The sequence below is a fragment of the Genypterus blacodes genome, unplaced genomic scaffold, assembly GCF_046128005.1.
Source record: "Genypterus blacodes isolate CSIRO-AG114 ecotype Tasmania unplaced genomic scaffold, CSIRO-AGI_Gbla_v1 ptg000055l_1, whole genome shotgun sequence".
In the NCBI taxonomy this organism is placed as follows: Eukaryota; Metazoa; Chordata; class Actinopteri; order Ophidiiformes; family Ophidiidae; genus Genypterus; species Genypterus blacodes.
The window spans coordinates 2,742,501-2,752,161 of NW_027466867.1; positions in this window are offsets into that span (position 1 = coordinate 2,742,501).

A 9,661-nucleotide genomic window follows, 5' to 3' on the forward strand; every position below is an offset into this window, starting at 1 on the left:
ACACACACACACACACACACACACAGAGCTGACGTACATGTCATACACCCCCGCCAGCCCCTCCTCCTCCCCTCCTTAGATGAAGCAACACACTCACCAAAACAACGGAGCACAAATAACTAAAGTAAAGGAAGTGCAGAAAAGTTCCCGGTTGAAGCCTGTGGACGGCGCATACCTCCCCCAAGGCAGAGCAAACACTGACTGGATCTGTAAATGTGTGCAGCCAAATCCGAATCCGTGCCTGTTTTGTTTTTTATCAACTATTGATGTATTAAAGTTTAAAAACAATGATAGGTTTTTGAGTCTATTGTGTGTGTATGAAGTAAATAAATAAATGTTATAATTTCCTGGTTAATAAGAGAAAGTGAAAACATTTTCCTCTTAAGAAGCTCAGGTGCAACTAATGATTGATTATTAATCTATGGAGCCAAGCTGTCGTTAAATTTATTAATGACACCTGTGCTTCCTCCAGCATGACGAGTAAAAACGTCCATGCGACATAAACACACTGGGGTGAACACACAACTGTGACACAACACACACACACACACACACTCTTACTCTATAGAGCAAACTGCTGCTATGTGCAATTATCCAATTTAAAAGAGCATTTATTAGCATTTATTACAGTGCAGGAAAACACACACACAAACACACACACTCATGCTCGCTGTACACACACAGATACAAAGAGATTTCTTCTTGGTTGGTGGGATTGAGTTATTGTACAGGTGTACCTAATAAAGTGGTGACTCTGTCCACTCTGCAGACGAATCAGTCAGGCTTCACTTGCACTCTTGGCTCGTTTTAGTTAACGGTGCAGTGTTTAGGATGACATCACACTGCACAGATGTGTGTGTGTGTGTGTGTTTGTGTTATGGGTGCACGGGTTCAGCATGAGGTCGGGTGACATAACAGATGATCCCGTCTTGCTCTCAAACAAACCCCTGCTGCCATGACGACGAGGAAATATGCGAAAGGCCGTCCTGAGGCAGAAGAGGAGGAGGAGGAGAGATGAAGAGTCCTGTCTTCAATCAGTGTAAAGTTTAACCACGGCGACTTCACGCCTCCTCGCTCACACATTGGCTCTCTGTTAAGGTTATGAATCACCGCGCCCGGTGCTCTGGAGGACCATCCGCTGACCTCTGACCCCTGGGATCCTCATCTTGAATGGCAGGGAGCAGTGACGGGTCTGAAAGGATGAGCCACAGCCTCCCCTACTGGCCACATTCCAAACTGCATGCCATTGGTGTCGCATAACAGTAAAGAATACTTAATTACATTACTTAAGTGTGTTTCTGCAGAATTTACACTTTATTAATAATTTATATTTTTGAGATTTAAGATTCAAAACAACTTTATTCATCCCTTAAAGCAAACAGAAGCTCACAGCAACACAAAACAATTAATGTACATCACCCATACATCCATGTGCATAAAGAAGGAAGACAGTGATGTGCGACCTCCTACATCTATTAATAAATTACAATAAATATGAATAAATGTATGTAAAGCTCAATACGTGCTGCAGAGAGGATAAAGGACTCGGGATAGCGATTGCAATCTTCCTGAATAATTACTTTAACACTACGTATCCAAAATAAAATAAATACATTTACTCCAAAGCTACCAGAACATTATGATCACATGACAGAGAAAAAGAGAGATTTTGCAAATAAAGTAGTAATTTTTTTATGGAGTAAAGTTAAGTGATTCCTTAACTCAACTCTGCTCTATTTTCTCTAAAAGACCTGAAGTGGAGTTTTTATTGCAAAAAATACTTTAAGAACAAAGTCAGTTCTGAATGTGATCTTTATTTTGACACAAGTTTGTCTTCAAAGGACTCCATCCACAATGCTGACAGTCTGAATCTGTTTCTCCAAACCAATTAAAGGATCCTTGTGATTAAAACTCCGCAAAGTAGGTGAGATTTGATGGAAAGCCTTTTTTTTCTCTTTTCCCGGCTGAACTGGTGAAGGGTGAGCGAAGGGACACGAGGAAAACCGAGGCGAGGTCACTGAGGTAACCGGGAATTGGGAACACCTGTGGGATTCTGGGATTGTTCGTCATATCATAGACACGCATGAATAATACACTTGCACAAACTCATTTTGGACGCAGACACGCACAAGCACGCTCTGGCTCTTCCTCTCTCTCTCTCTCTCCCTCTCTCTTTCTCACACACGCCTCTGACCTTGTTTGGGGTCACACAGAGGGGGACTGAAATGAGTTTCAAATGTTCACATTATTTATTATTGGGTATCATCTCACTGTACAAATCCCTTACAGATGTTTGCCTCTAGTGCTTGCTTGCCTGTGTTTCTCTCTCTCTGTGTGTGTGTGTGTGTGTGTGTGTGTGTGTGTGTGTGTGTATGGTTTAGAAATGCTACAGACGGAGAATATAATACATTTAAACGAATGTTGGTATTAGTGATTGGCAAGGTAGCGCATGTTTAGTGATTGCGCGTGTGTGTGTGTGTGTGTCAGCAGGGGGTGAAGCTCTGAGTGACTGGAGAAGAAATGAGCGATGATCTTTATGTGGCAGCTTATTTGTTTTTGAATGCAGGAGGCTCGGGGGCCCCGAAACCAAATGCAGGAGAGGCTTCACTCATTAGTGTCAGCAGACAGAGGAGGACGTGTGTGTGTGTGTGTGTACGTGTGTGTGTTTGCTCCTATTTGAGTCTTGTGATCATCCTATGTGCGGGAGGACGAGGAGTACAAGGAGTGTGCGTTGAAGCAGAATCACATGAGAAAACTTATCTTACTTCTCTTTTCTTCTTCTATTGAAACTTCTTCTTCTTTAATATTCTGCAAACAAAGATGGAGAAATGTAACAGGCTGATGTGTTTAATGTTACAGATGTCAGATGATCTAGGTTAAATTTTAATGATTAATTTCAGATCATTATTCTTATTCACATTGCCAGTAATAGTGTGTTATTGATCATATCTGGACTTAATGATAATATAATGGCTTTGTATTTTTATATATTTACAGTATATTTATATCACATTTTGCAATAACCATACATTTTCTTACATTTCTAACCCCTGTAGTTTATCTGTGTAGTATCATGTTACCTTTATGTTGACAAGCATAAAGAGTATTCAGCATATAAAGATCTTACAAAGAGTTAGATCTAGATTTGAGGGATTTTCAGAAAATGTGTGTTGTTGTAAAAAAGTGAATATTGGCAGATAGATATGGAGATCAGTATGGGCCTCCAGTCCCTCTCAGCCTTCAGTGCTTTGGTTGGATATGATGGAATGAAAGAGACACTGCATCATAATTCTACATAAAGTTTATAAGGTCACGCCTCATAATTGCAGCCAGAATGAGCGATTTAGCAAACGATGAAGGGATCGGGTAAAGACGCTGTCGTTTTGCTGATGAGCTGCAGTTTGTCTGTGTCTGGTAGTAATGAAGCTCATCGTAAAGGTCACGGCGTGGGCCCGCTGGAGCCGGGGTGCTTTTTGGGGGGTTTCTGGACCCCCGATCTCCAGCCTCGCCTCAGGACAGAGGGTCAGCTCGATGGCCGCACGGATAGCACTGATGACCTTTCTGATGTCAGATCTATGTGTGTGTGTTAATGTGTGTGTGCATGTGTCAGCGAGTGTGGCCCGGGGGAGGATTGGAGGCAGGTCATATATAAATGTGCCCACATGTTGAGAGGGGGATTCATATCTCTGCCCCTCCGCTGTGATATTTGTTTGGTGGGTGGCTGGGAGTCAGATATCAGCAAATAAATAAACAACACACACACACAGAGGGAGAGAAAGAGAGAGAGAGGGAGAGAGAGAGAGGGAGAGAGAGGGGGGCAAAGTAGGCTGAGGTACTTTGTAAAGCACCTCCAGTCTCTGTGCTTTTGGCCCGCGGAGCAGAGAGCCCTTGGCAGAGGCTAAATGGAGGAAAGTAAATAAAAGTGGCCATTATGTACGGGCTCCAATAAATAGCTGTTCTCTTGTCTCTCTGTGTTTCAAAAAGAGGGGCGGAAGATAAGATCACAAAGAAAGCCCGTGTCTTTTCTTTTCCCGCTGCCGTGGAGGGCCTCGCTCTCCTCCCCTCCTTCTCCTTCTCCTCTTCCTCACCTCTCCCCCTTTTTTTCTCCTCTCCTCCTCTCCCTCCCTTACAACTTTCTCTTTCTCCGCTTCCCGTTTCTTTCTACTTCAGTTGCTCTCTGACATCCCTCTTCCCTTCTTCTTCTCCTCTCTCTCTCTCTCTCTCTCTCTCTCTCTCTCTGACGTTAAAAAGCCGCCTCGCCCGCCCAGCGTCTCTCAAGACACGCAGGAAGGGAGCGAGAGATCAATGGCGTTCCTCGGAGAGAGAATTACACAGCTGAATTTAGATGAGAGGAGAAGAAAAGGAAGAGGAAGGGAGGACAAGGAGAGGCGGGGATAGGGCCTGTGAAAGGAGAGGGAGAAGGAAGCAGAGAGAGAGAGAGAGAGGGAAGAGGGGATAGCACATCCTCAAAGACAAAGGAAGGAATGAGGAAAACTAGTGTGTGTGTGAGTGTGAGCGTGAGAGAGATTTACAAGATGTTTCCACAAGGATGGTAAAATGATAAAAGTACAAAAAAGAGAGTCATCACAAGTGCACATGTGTGTTTGTATGTGTGTGAGTGTGTGTGTGTGTGTGTGTGTGTGTGTGTGTGTGTGTGTGTGTGTGTGTGTGTGTGTGTGTGCGAATCACATCAACATCTGTGAGTTCTGGCCTGAAGTTTGTGCTGGCAAGTGAATGTCTGTGCTTGTGTCTTTGCTTGCTGGTATTAAAGAGATATTTCCTGTTTATTAGGAGGGGATTTGCTGTGTTTGCATACACATAAACAGACATACACACACACACACACACACAAATGGTAGTTGGAGAGAGAGAAAACACAAGACAGAGAGGAGCAAACAGCTGCTGTGTGTCAAGATCTGGATCTTTTCTGTGTGTGTGTCCCGGGGTGTTGCGGTGGCTTTATGAGGACGAATGTTAACATGTTTTCAAAGTTGTGGCTTTTGAAAGCTGCCCGTGACCCTGAAGCTTTCGTTTTCATCCCTTCTTTTTTCTTGCCCGAGCAGCCTGGAGGTGTAGCTGCGCTTAATTTGCATTGAAAAGTTCCAAAAAAGATCACACAGAACGTGACCGCATGCAGCTGCTCTGACGCTCACCATCTCTGCTTTTGCCCGTTGAAAGGTACACAAACATCCGGGCGGCAAAGAGAAGCAGACCCGTGAAAGAAGTATGGAAAAGTTGGAAATTGTTGTCGAAGGTGAGGAAAAATGGTCGCTCACCCGTTTATAATATCTGTAACCGCCACAATCCAGGCCTGTTTCCTCGCCCGTTTTTCCCGATTGAACTCAAGGGGGCGCCAAACTGCAGGAGGAGATGCCAAACCATCCAGGACAAAATTCGTATTCTGAAATTGTAATTACAGCGCCACCAATCGGTTCATAACATTCATAGTAATCCTGCTGATACACACAGACAGCCGGACTAACCCACACATGACCTCCTTAGTGGAGGTTTGGAAACATTCCTCTTCACTTTTATGCATTTCAAGGGATCACAGGAGTTGCCGTCGGCCTCACCACACACACACCAGGCTGTTTACAGGCTTTATTCAGGCTGCTGACTGCTGGTTCTGTCCTCTCTGTCATAAATCAGCCAAGCAATAAAAAGATGGAATAATCCTAATATTTGCCGGCGTCCATGTGATAAGTGCCACTCCTAAAACCCTAATGACGGCGCTGGCACCGCAGAGAGCCGCGGGAAGCAGCGAGCCGGGGTTGGAAAGCTGTTAGAGGAGGAGAGAGGAGGAGCAGCAGAGTAGCCTGAGGAGAACTCGGGGTTAACGCTGTTTCTTCTGGCTCTGGCCTCCAAAACGCCATCAATTACTGGGAGATATACGGGCCGGGCCGGTTTCCGCCACTTTACTGAGTCTCCTTCAGTTCGGACTGTAAATTACGGCCCCAACCACCGCCACCGCCCCTCCAGTCTGAGGGAGCTGTGCAGCAGTTTGGGAGTCACCAGTGAGACCCTCCTCTGTCTTGGGCCTGAATCTAAAGGAATCCCCTCTTTCTCCCTCTCTCTCGTTCTCTCTCTCTCTCTCTCTCTCTCTCTCTCTCTCTCTTTTGCTCTTCGGTGTGTGTGTGTGTGTGTGTGTGTGTGTGTCTGTGTGTGTGTGTGTTTGTGTGCCAAACCCCAAAACCTTCACAGACAGGCGCTGTGGAGCACGCAGCTGCACACCCGTGTGGACATGCTCGGTCACAAACCCTGATTTAAGCACGCGTAAATGCACACGAATGTTCATATGTGGTATATAAAATCGCCCGGTAGTTATAGATCACGAGGAGAGGAAGAGCGTTTAACACACACACACACACAGGCATGCACAGGCAGTACAGTACGTGGGCTGTAGATCACTGAGGTGGGTTGGGACGTCAGCACTCCCATACACTGTGAGCCTTATTGCAGAGTTTAATAGAGGAAAGCCAGCATGAATCCCCACAGTCATTCTGTTCCAGTTAAACACATCATTCACAACACACTGGCCCTGTGTGTGTGTGTGTGTGTGTGTGTGTGTGTGTGTGTGTGTGTGTGTGTGTGTGTGTGTGTGTGTGTGTGTGTGTGTGTGTGTGTGTGTGTGTGTGTGTGTCTGTGACTGAGCATTAATCCACGTAAAAGTGTGTTTACGCATATGTGCCCTATGTAATGGAGTTGTTTCGGTGTTTTGTTTGAGTGTGAGTATGCTCTGTGTGTACATAGAGTGTGTACACAACATGCACACACTGTATGATTGTGTCATTTTGTATATATGTGTGTGTGTGTGTGTGTGTGTGTGTGTGTGTGTGTGTGTGTGTGTGTGTGTTCATGTTGAGTGTATACGTGCCTTAACTGTGATCATATCTGTGTTTGTATTTGTGTGGACAGTATGAATGTATGCAATTACACACACACATACACACATACGCGCCCCCCTCCTGGGTGTGTGTGTGTGGTGATGGGGCCATATTGACCCATCAGTGCTGCTGCATCACCTCTTCTCTTTATGGGTCTGGCCTTTTAAAAACACATTGGATTTATGGTCAGTTTGGGCGCTATCTCAGAGTGTGTGTGTGTGTGTGTGTGTGTGTGTGTGTGTGTGTGTGTGTGTGTGGGTGTGTGTGGGTGTGTGAGAGAGTGAGAGAGACAGAGAGAGAGAGAGAGAGAGGGAGGTGTGATCCTTTCCCAAATAAACTAACCAAATGTAAAAAGTCATCTCATTTGCTGTCAAAAGGGGAATTAAACACATCAATGCTCTAATACAACACTTTATACACAGTACATGTAGTATATTACACTGACAAAGGGAAAAGTAGGAGAGAACTAATGAGACAGCAGATATGGCAAAGTCAGTTTTATGTACGTTTAAGTATTATTCGTACTTTCTCTCTCAACAAGTTGTCTTAATCTAATTATTCCATCTCAGTTTTGATGTTAACATTCATCTATCCAAACCATCTTGTTTGAGAAGGAGCAGAGGTCTCCATGCATGCGAACACACACACTCACACACACACACAAATGTGCATGCATGCGTACAGAGCCGAACGAGTACAGATGGCGACCTGACTTGGCCTGAATCTAGGCTACATCCCAGTGACGCCAAACTTTCAAAAACGCTCCGCTCCACCAAAACGACTTCACGCGCCCACAACACTGGCGGGCCGATTAACAAAGCAAATTCCCACTTCAACCGTCCGACAGAGGCTCCCCGCAAACTTTAGCTTGAACCCCCCGGAGGAGCAGACTTGGAGGATTTGCCTGAGAATGCGTCTTTTATCTGCAATTCTGAGTGCTATCTAATTGTGGATGTGGAGTCTAATGTGTGGTCCATTTGCTTCGGTAATGGGGCAGACGCGAGCCGTTCAGACAAGAAAACATCTATTGTTCCCTTTACCTTCTCCTTTTTTTTTAATGTGTAGCATTAGTCCTGCCAGTCGTTAGTGCTGGACCACAGTGCTTTGCTGATGGTCAGATGACAAAGTCTTAATAGAATATAGCGGGACGGCAGGGACAAAGGTGGGCAATGTTCAGCTGGATGCGGCCAATTTCTGTGTGAGAGGCCTGCCTAAAAACCCCATTCATGGGCCGTCTAATGCTGGTACGTAATTAAATGTGATTACTGGAGCAGAGGGTCTCTCTCTCTCCCCCCCCCCCTCTCTCTCTCTCTCCCTCAGCGGGCCACACACAGGACTGGAGGCAGGATGCATGCACTCATTAAGGAGGTGCAAACAGATGTACACAAGCAAAGACCACAGGCGTACCCCCAATGTCCCCCCAGCCCTCCCCAAAACATCTAACCCATATTGTCTCACACACAAACACACACACACACACACACACACGTGCACAAACATAAACCTATTGCCGTTGTTGGCCGAGGGTGAAAACCACAGATCTGCAAATGAGCATTTTTCAGTTTGTCAGGCTGGGATTGGTAGAATGGTGTTGTTGTGTGGTGTTCAGCTGCAAATGTGTGTGAAAATCCATCAACATGCACAACCACACACACACATACTCACACATGCCCAGTGAAGCACCGGCAAATGCAAATGTGATGACCTCCAGTCACTACTGATGAGCGTAAGTTAAATAACCAGAAATAGAAGGCTTATTACTACTGCCACCAAATACACACACACACACACACACACACATACCTCGTCTAGCCCTCTCTCCGGTACAGTTTCCTGGGTAGACACAGTCCCCTGGTGCTCATGGGAAATAGTGAGCATGCCGGGCCCCACAAAGGCGTCCTTTCAGCCGCCCGCATGCTTGACCTGTGCAGGGTCAGTGCTCTGCTTTGTGCCCCGTGACCCCAGAGCGACCCGGGGTCACGGCGAGAGGGCCTGAGGTCAAATCCAGATGCCTGCGTCTAATTTCGCCCCAACTGGGTTATCCGCCCAAATCTGCCCTGAAATTTGCCCCCCAACCCCAAACCTAAAACCCACTACTGCCTCTGCACATGACTGAGTCCCATAGAAATACACAGGTACTCTCCAGTCTAATTGGGCTACTGCAGCGCCTCCCTCTCTCTCTCTCTCTCTCTCTCTCTCTCTCTCTGTCACACACACACACACACACACACACACACACACACACACACACACACACACACACACACACACACACACACACACACACACATGCACATGCACACCTGACCTTGTGTAACTGCACTAATACCCCATCCCATATCCTCTGGTCTATCTTGAGGGATTAGGTGCAGAAAGACACACATACAGCCCCTGATACACACACACACTCACACACACACACGGACACACACACACGGACACACACACACACGCGCACGAGCGCAGCAGGCCTGGCTGAGGGTCTACCTTGAGGGATTAGGTGCAGAGAGACAGGACCCTCCAGCCAATCAACCGGTCTGTCACATTGATTTTGAGGGGTCACTGGCACACAATGGCCAGGGTTTTCCTGTCTTAACCTCTCTGATCACACACACACACATGCACGCGCACACACACATACACAAATACATGCACACTAATACATTATAGCAATAAAATTAACGTATACCTTTATGTTAAAGCAGCACCAGTAAAGTGCTTTAAATGAAGTTATAATGACACTATGAGCCAGGGAAATAGGGACATTTAAGAGATAA